Consider the following 8,958-nt stretch of genomic DNA (forward strand, 5'->3'; position numbering starts at 1 on the left):
TTTAAACGTGAACACGGTGACGTGTAAATGTGCTGACTTGCTAAACCACCACCAGTTGTATATATAAATACCGTTAGTGTTTGAGGGACCTTTGGATGGCCAGCACGGCACTGATGTCCGGGCGAATGTAGAATGTGAAGGCAGAGGAGGACGACCGTCCGAGTTGTTGCAGGGATGAGGATGAGACTCCTTGAATGGCAGCAGATGTAGCTGCGCCTATCCTGAACGAATGCCCCGAGAATAATTGGGGTGATAGTCCGGATTTAGAGAGAATTTGTTTTAAATAGTAAGCAAAAGAAAGCGAAGGTTCTCCATACAGTCATATTTTTTAAGGGTGGAAGCGGCTAAGCCCTTCCTCATAAAGAACCTGGCGGACTCTAGGTGCCTGGCTAATGGGCTCTCATTTAAGAGAGGGAGAGAAGATGCAGGGGAGGGATCTCGACGGGCTGTGGGCTGGCTTCTGGGCAGAGATTCCGGAAGGTCTGGAAATGAAAGCGAGAGAGGGAGTCAGCCGCTGTATTGAGGTGACCGGGAACATGACGAGCTGAGATGATAAAGTTATGGGTAATGGAAGACCATGTGATGCTTCTCATAAACGGCATAATGTCATTGCACGGGGAGCGAGCTTTGTTAATTATTCCCACTACTGCTTGGTTGTCGCAGAGCACCGAGATGCGTTTCCGTAGCCAGAGGTGACCCCACACATAACAGGCAACTGCGATAGGGTAGATCTCGTGCAGGGCGGAGGATGAGGCATGATTGGGGAATGTGGGAGGCCATGGGCCCGCAAACCACTCTCCCTGAAATAAACCCCCAAAACCCACGGATGGGGCGGCGTCCGTGAAGAACCTCATTGAGTCGGAGGAATACACTATGTCATCATAGAAGAAGGTGATGCCGTTCCAGTGGTCGAGCAGGAGGGACCAGAATCGTAGGTCTGAGCGGCAGCCTTCATCTAGCACAGGGGTGCCCAACCTTTTTTGAACCGAGAGCTACTTTTAAAGTTGCCAGTCTGCCGTGCACTGTTTTGAAATGCCGCTCCTAAATTACCCTTCTTCGATAAAGCCACGCTCGCATTGCAGATGAGACAGATGGACTTTGAATTGGAATAGATACAAAAATAATCATCTTCCCACTCGGAGTGAACATTTGGGCTTTTTTTACTTCTGCCGTAATTGCGGTCTTGTGTGTGTGCGGACTGTCACTCCTGTTGACACGGACAACGTCAGCTAACTAGTGCCCACTGCCCAGCAGCCACGCCCTGACACATGGGGTCACGCCGGCCAATCACAAAGCTTTGATGCGTTCAAGTGCATTATTCTGGCACAGGAAGATTATGTTATAGGACATTAACGATAAAACAGAATATTGTTGTTCTATTTTTCGACACATCTCGCGATCGACTGGGAATCTTCGATCGCGATCGACTGGTTGGGCACCCCTGATCTAGCACAACACGGTCGTAGAGGTTTTTAACGCCCGAAGCTGTGTCTAGAAGGCGAGATATGAATGAGCGCCCCTGGGGGATGACACGCATGGCAAAGTTAAGGTGCCCGAGGAGAGAGAGCAGCTGTTGTTTAGTTATGGTTCGTTGCCCGCAATATGACTTGGTAATATCACGTATGCGCTGCAGTTTGTCGCTGGGGAGAGATGCTTTCATCTCTGCGGAATCGAGTGTGATGCCTAGAAACTCCAGGCGTGTGTCAGGTCCTAGGGTTTTCTCCGCGGATAGGGGAACGCCTAGCTTCTGAAAGCAGAGTTTAAGTTTTGCCAGGGAGGCGCCTGAGTTGATCCCGAGGGGGATCTACGAGGAGAAAATCGTCCAGCAAGTGAAGAACAGAGGGTATTCTGACAATGTTCAGCAGGATCCAGCAGAGGGCTTCGGAAAGAGAATTAAAAATGCAGGGGCTACTTCTGCACCCGAAAGTCAGGCGGACGGCAAAGTAGAATTTGGATTCCCACCTGATGCCGAACATGTTCCACTGGGACGGATGGATGGGGATGATTTTGAACGCGTCAGTGATGTCTGCTTTGGAGAGCCAGGCTCCTTGCCCTGTGAGCTTTATTAAATTTGATTGCGTCGTCAACCGAGGCATATGAAGGGAAAATGGCTCTGAAGGGATGAGGCTGTTAATGCTGCAGAACGGGCCGGCGCGGGGTGCGGACAGATCGAAAATTAGCCTTTTCTTTTCGGTGTATTTGCGTGTGGCTACTCCTATTGGACTTGTCCGGAACACTGACAACGGGGATGAGTGAAAAGGACCTATTAAGTATCCTTTGTTACATTCTTTCTCAATGAGCTGAGAGACTATGATGGGTTCTTTATTTGCTGATTGTAGGTTTTTTGCAACGAAGGTTACGGGGGGAGGAGAGAGGACCCCGACCCTAAAGCCTTGGGAGAGCCCTGACAAAAGGTAATCAACGAACACTGAGTCTGGGTGGGTAGAGAGCGCGGCGGCTAGGTATGGAATGTTAATGAGAGTGGACGGGTGAATTTTTAGGAGGTTTTTCCACCACATGGTTTCTGTTGCGGGAAGTTGATTCGGCGGCGCTTGGGGCAGACTGACTTCGGATGCGCATCCCCGCAGAAGCTGCAGATGTGGAGAAAAGTACCAAAGGGGTAAACGCAGACATTCTCGTTAAAGCCATAACATATCCTGTCATTTTTCCTAGTCTGCACCTGGCGTTCTTGGCCATAATTCCCTGGATACGGCGTCGGAAAATCTCTGGCCCTGGAGAGAGGCACTGATGGGCAGAAAGTGGCAGTGTGGCCTTGCGTCCCGCAAGTAGAGCATGAGTGTACTTGTTGCCCGCCGGTAGCCATGACAAGCAGCTCAGTGTCCAGCACGGACCAATCCAGACGGATGTTGCAGTGAGCTAGATGGCGCGCTGCTTTGCTAGAAAAGCTCTTGTGGTAATAATAAAAAATGGATTTCCCGTATTTAAGCTGGAGATCACCGATGATGCCCAGATACGCGTCTAACTCGGTTCTCCTTTCGGGGTAAACGGTACATAGGACATCTCGGAAGATGCCGAAAGCGACCAGGAACTGTCCTATGTTTAGATCTTTCAGAAGCCGGGGATCTGTGGACCTAATAACGGCAGTGAAGCTTCCTCCTGTGGCGATAGACTTGTCACACTCCGGGGAAGGCAAGATGAGGCTGACGAGATTAACGTCTTTCCCTTCGAGGATTTTCGCCCTCAGCCTGGAGGAAATATACGCGGCTTGGGGAATTTAAGGCCTACCTGAAGGCGGCTCTGGAAATGCGGTAGCCAGGGTGTGAGAGGGGATTACCGCTTGATGATATGACTGGCCCTGCCCCGGCCTAAGCCCCTGAGTAGGAGCGTCGCCCCAGTTTGCGGAAGAAGTTGACGCTCTAGCAGAGCCTTTATCCATGGCCTGGAGGTGAGCGTTAATTCCCCGCATGGAGCTTGCCAGATTTTGCAGGGTGTTAGCGAGGCTGTCGTCCTGGTTACCGAGGCTCCCGAGCTGCCCGGCGCTTGGGTGCGTTTGGGGAAAGTTGATTTTTTTTTTTTCTGGGCGAGCTTGTGGAGGGCTCCGCTTCCTCGTCCTTTTCCCTCCGCGGCTACGCCCGCGTCCTCGCCCCGGTCTCTCGGGAGAGTTGGCTGGAGAGTTGGCTGGAGCTGCTGCCCTGGGCTGGGAGGCTGCACCGGGGACTTGGTCCGAGAGTTCCCGAAGCTGGGAGAGAGTGAGGTCTGGGGCTGCGGAAATGCCCTGCCGCCGTAGGTGGGAGATGAGGAAATCCGCCTCTGCTGTTCGGGATTCGCCACGGGAAGCCAGACGGGAGCTTGTGCGCCGTTGGCTTGAGGAGATGGAAGGTACACCTGGAGGTATGTCGGAATCGGGATCGAGATCCTGCGGAAAAGCTTCGTTGTCGGAGCCTTCTGTAGTGGACATGTTGTTCTTTCTTTTTTGTATCTTTTCTGAGTGTTTGTTTAACGAGATAGGAGTATAGGTACTACCAATTGCGTTGACACCTGAAATGACAACTGACAGAGAGGGAAGAGCAGATTTAAAGGGTTAGCAGGTGCGATGATTGACTAGCTGGGGAATACCGCCCCTGATTACTTAATGGAAGAAGAGCTTGCAGTGACGTGTAACACCAGGGGGTATGGTCTTCCTTCTTGAACTTGCGCTAAGCTTCATATCATCTCGCTGCTAAATTCACCTCTATAGTAAATGGTATATTAGCCTCATGCTAACCGGCGATGACGGATTTGAGAATAAAGCTTAACAACTGGTTGTGCACAAGAACTTCTGGTTTTTCATTATAAAACAGCATTTAAACTGACGGTATGTTTAAGGTACATTATGCTATCAAAACATTGATTTTAATTTCTAACATGGGTCAAGATATTTGTTTTTATTCAACACTTGACACTTTGTTTAATTTGTTGCACTTCCACAGATCATGTATCTGAGGGGAAATAGGTCCCTTTTCTTGGACCCATTTGAGGTCACCAAAGACCAGATGAGCCGCTGCAAAGAGCTAACACGGTAAATCAAATATCAGCTGTAATGTCTTTACTAGATAAATTCATGCATTCAGGATTTGGGATTATATTAAGGGAGCCACATACAGATGGAGCACTCCAGATCAGACTCAGATGGGTGTGTCCCAGTCAAAAGCCCAGCGGATGCCAGTGGCTGGGGGTGTTGCCAAATTGCTAGAGGGCGTTGCCCAATTTCCCCATTTGTTCAATTACAGGATGTAACCATGAGATGGCGCTTCATTCACAAAATACACAAAGACAACTGTTTGCAATGTTTGCAGCTCTGCAGTTGTGTTTGCTGAATACTGTAGCATTTAATCACTTATTTGTTACTGTATGGTTTTCACAAGCTACTATAATGAAAAAACATCAATATTTTAGATCAAATAAAGTATATAGTTTGCTTTATGCAGTATATTTCTTGTAATATTGTTGGGGTGTTTTTACACAGTACAGTAGATTGAAGTAAATCAACTTATACATTAAGATAAAATAAGATGGACCTTTATTAATCCCGTGGGGAAATTCAGTAGTTCAAACAGCCACAGGGTGAGAGTGAAAAACAGGACAGCACAGATTCACACAGATTAATAAAATCAAAAATAAGATGAGCGATAAAAATAATAATAATGAGAAACTATGAAATAAGAAATGAATAAAACTAAAATATAATTATCATATCATATATTATAATGTATTGTATTATTAAGTAATATCATACATTAACCCCATTATAGCAGATGCCACATTGAATGGATGAACACATTTATGCATCAATAATTACAACAGAGTATTTCTAAATACAAGTTGTAAAAATACTTATATGTATTTAATATTAACCCTTTGGAGTCGACCGTCACGCCGGCGTGATCAGATCACATGACCTGTGCCGCATAAAAACAACAGTCCGGACAACATTGCTGTGTGTTTCTGTCGAAAGTACTGGCTTGAAACTATATCCCAGTCTTTGTTTCATGCAAAAAGACCCAGTAAACACGGAGAGACGATGATATAAAGTTAATACATTTCAAAAGTATGAAAAATGGAAGCACATATTTGAATATCTTCGCCGCATTTGATCATTTTACGAAACGGAAAATACTGGAAACTGTAGATTCTGCTCAACACGATGTATATGTGTATTTCTGTCGAAAGTACTGGCTTGAAACTATATGCCAGTCTTTGTTTCATGCAAAAAGACCCAATAAACACGGACATACGATGATATAAAGTTAATACAGATATATTTCAGAAGTATGAATAATGGAAGCACATATTTTAATATCTTCACCGTATTTTATCATTTTACGAAACGGAAAATACTGGAAACTGTAGATTCTGCTCAACAGGATGTATTTACCAGGGAGGGGGTGAGGTAATCAGGTAAACGGAGTGATACGAAACGAGACGAAGAGAGACGGCGGGAGACTGCGATTGAAGTAAAGTGACAGACAAACATTGAGAATTTAGATATAGTTAGATAGATTTAGAGTTTTGAAGATTCAACTATAATGAAGAGAACTCTGAACGTGAGTCAAGCTTTAAGCTTGTTTTTTGACATGGAGGAGGAGGAATCTGTGATGTTGCCCTCTGTGTCGTATTGACAGAAACCGCTTTGAAGCGTGGCACAGATAAAGACAGAAAAAAATGATTTTTGTACATAATGTGTATATATATATATTTGTATTATATTTATAATAACACTTTTGCCTTATCAGAATGAAATCCCATGCTACCTCAATCAAACTTTCACATTATCATAGTGACATCCCATGTATATATTTCCAGCTTTTAAATGGTTTCGTTGTGTATGTTTGTGTTACATATGAAAAATAATATCATTTTCAAAATCTGTTTTTACGTTTTTTTGTTGTTCATATAGTAGAAAATCACTGCTCTAAACAAAGTCAAAAATCCTACATCCAAACGAAATAAATATAATTAATTATGATGAATACGTTAAGTCTTGTTCATTGTTTTTCACTTTATTAAATGTTTGATATTTCCGGTGGAAATGGTGGACTATCGGACATTCAAAATGCAGCATATTTTCACTCTTACACACATATATTCTCCTTTTACATACATACATCTTCACTCTTACACACGTATATATTTACACTCACACATTCATACATTTTGCTCTCATATTATCATATTTCAATGCACACATTCATATATTGTCACTCACACATTCATGCATTTTGTTCTCATATTCATATAATTTAATGCTCATATTTATACATTTTGCTCTCATGCGAAATGTACTAAAACAAAGTATGTCATGGTAGTGGTCAGCTGTTAAACACAAAAGTGTATCTTAAGGGCTGTAAATATAATAAGCCTGTTGTCAATTTTAGACACAGGCTTATTATATTTACAGCCCTTAATAACATTCATTTTCTGGACTCAATGTGTGTCTTGGCCGTTTTCTTTGTTCCAAGCAAACGAGTGCTTTTTGTTTTGAAATCACTTCCGCGAGTTTCGCGGGCCTCCCCCCTCGCTCCACTGACCATCAGACCATTTAGTAAGGTAACAAGCAAAAGGGCAAAAACGCCTCCCAGACGCTCTTCCGTTTACTTTTTTAATAAAGAAAAACAAATGGTCCGTAGATACACGGACTCATATAGCCTATGTATGTATACTGTAAGGAGAATGTATGTGCGTGAGAGGACCAGTATGTATTACGGCAGTGGTTCCCAACCTTTTTTGTCTTGTGTACCCCCTGAGCCTTTTGTCATACCATGAGTACCCCCTCACTCATACGTGCTGATGATCCTTCACAAGTAGAACGTAACTGATTATTGAATGAAAATAACTTTATTTCATCTCCTTAATTTGAACATCTAATTCTCAGGCATTTTCTTAATTTTAACTTAAATCACTCAATAAAAATAAATAAAAATGAATATGTTGCCTTGAAAATAAATAATATAATCAAATAAATACATATGAAATCAAAATAATCAACGTATCTTTGCTATATATATCTTGTAACATTTAGGCTTAAACCATGGAGCCCCTTTGAATAAGTCCCCTTTAAACAGGCATTTAAACTTTAATTCAGGAACAAAACACTTAGCAAAATAATATCCAGAATCAGTATAGGCCTAGCAGTTTCTTTTCACCAGTCATGTGAGCTTTAATGAGACACTTGAGCTTGCTTGTCTTTCATAAGCTTTGATAGTTCTGGAGGCAGTGTGGAAACAGCTGGTCTCCACATCCTGTCTGTTCCTCTGCTTGGTTTTGATGTGTGTTAAAGCTGAGAAGGTCACCTCACACAAATAAGTAGAACCAAACGGCAAAAGTTCAATCAGTGCATGTTTTCCCAGTTCAGGATATTCCTTCTCCATCACACCAAAACTCAGTCAATGACTTCTCAGCATATGCCATCTTCAGACCACCGTGGTCAGATGATAATTCCATCAGAGGCTCCTGCAGCATTGCTGGAAGGCTGTTGCTGCTCTCACTCACAATGAATGAGTTCCTCATCCAATCCAGTCTTTCTGACTTATTTTCAATGTCCTGAAAATAATGGCTGAAATCAGTGCAGAGTTTGGACAGGTGTGCTTGCACCAGTTTGACCACTGGACCCCTGGCAACAGCAGTGGTGACAAGATGGGCATTGAGTAGTGGGAAACAGCTCACGTCTCCCTCATCACATTTACTCTCCCATAGTTTGAGCTTTTTTGTGAATCCTTGAACTTTGTCATACAATTTCAGGATATGTGACTCCTTGCCCTGAAGTGATAGGTTGAGCTTGTTGAGTTTGGTAAACACATCAGCAAGATATGCCAGTCTCAGTAGCGTTTTCCCACGAGACAGCCAGCGCACGTCTGTGTGAAGCAATAGCTGATCGTGCTCTGTGCCGTTCTCATGACAAAGAGTTTCAAACAGCCTGTGATTCAATGGCCGAGATTGGATGAAATGTATCATCTTCACAGCATCATCCATAACAGCACTTAAATCAGGGCTCATCCTCTTGCTAGCTAGTGCTTCACGATGAATAATACAATGCATCCATTTAATGTCTGAATTTACCTTGCTTACGTGCCCAAAAAGTCCCTTTACGCGCCCCGTCATCTCAGCTGCTCCATCAGTACAGATGTGGCTGCAGGTTTTCCACTGCAGATCATGTTCTCTGAAGAAGCTGTCGATAACCTGGAACAATTGTTCCCCAGTTGGCTTTCCTGGCAGCGTTTTGCAAAATAAAATATGCTCGTTTATGTCCGACGCATCTTTGTAACGCACGAAGGACAGGAGCTATGCTTCTCCACTCACATCTGTCATTTCATCCAGCTGCAAAGCGAACTGACCGGCTAGTTTTATTTTGTTCACCACTTGTCCAATTATATTAACAGACATATCATTGATCCGACGGGATACGGTGTTATTCGACAGGGGAACTTTCTTGAGTGCTTCGGCTGCTTTCTTGTCTATCAT

The sequence above is a fragment of the Gymnodraco acuticeps genome, unplaced genomic scaffold (genome assembly GCF_902827175.1).
Source record: "Gymnodraco acuticeps unplaced genomic scaffold, fGymAcu1.1, whole genome shotgun sequence".
In the NCBI taxonomy this organism is placed as follows: Eukaryota; Metazoa; Chordata; class Actinopteri; order Perciformes; family Bathydraconidae; genus Gymnodraco; species Gymnodraco acuticeps.